We start from the raw sequence: 847 nt of genomic DNA on the forward strand, positions 1-847 counted from the left end.
GTTATTTAGTCGCTACCACCGAATTACCATAAACACGAAGCTCGTTTAGAGGATATGCCGAGGCGCTAAAAAGCCAATTATAAATTGTGTTGCTACACAGTTTATATGAAAAACATGCCAATCCTGGGACTGGCCTCAAAATTCATCAAATGTCTATTCTCGGTGAAGGAGCTACATAGAGACGCTAAACACTGCCCCCACCACTGTTTGTTTCAAGGGGAAATTACGACAGTACAGCTAATTTCTTCGCTGAAGTATTCAGTGTGCAGACTGACGGCGTACTCAGAAAATACGGAATAGAAAAGCCACTGCCGTTGACACCAAAATATTCACTCAGTATGCATTGCTCACGTGACATGCCTTAGAAAGACCGACTTAACCACCAATCATAATTACGACACGCTCGGTATGATGGGTTACCTGGACGGGGGGGGGGGGGGCACAAAGTGATCAGCATTACGTTTTATCACCATTTGGTTGTCTGTCCCGAAAGATGTTTAAGCCCTCATTTCACTTTGTCCACACGTGATGTACCACCCTTCACTGCCCCGGGTCACAGGCCACGTTTTGGCATCAGTGGACAAGCTTTGCTTTAGGGCCGGCAATCCGCTCACCCACACAATAAAGAGCTAGGAAATACCTGAATGTCAGCTTTCACTGATCTTGGGTTCCACTTCGTCCGAAAGTCTACCCCTGTAGGAGACAAAAAGCCGCCATTAAATCCGTCTTAAACAGAGACGAGCAACACAAGTCAGTTTTAAGCGTAAGGTTTTATCATTTGGTTGCGGTCCCGAATCAACGTGAATTTCGTGGCAGAAAGTGTCCAATGTTTGAAAACAAGCGTTCT

General features: G+C 45.6%; 1 non-coding gene across 1 annotated transcript; it reads right to left on the reverse strand.

The window, feature by feature from the left end:
* Positions 1-444: 444 nt before the first annotated feature.
* Positions 445-516, reverse strand: LOC146809100 (small nucleolar RNA SNORD2). The gene has a single exon (XR_014967135.1). It is a non-coding gene; the product is annotated as a small nucleolar RNA SNORD2 (small nucleolar RNA).
* Between the last annotated feature and the right edge of the window lie 331 nt (positions 517-847).

The sequence above is a fragment of the Triturus cristatus genome, chromosome 7, assembly GCF_964204655.1.
Source record: "Triturus cristatus chromosome 7, aTriCri1.1, whole genome shotgun sequence".
Lineage (NCBI taxonomy): Eukaryota > Metazoa > Chordata > Amphibia > Caudata > Salamandridae > Triturus > Triturus cristatus.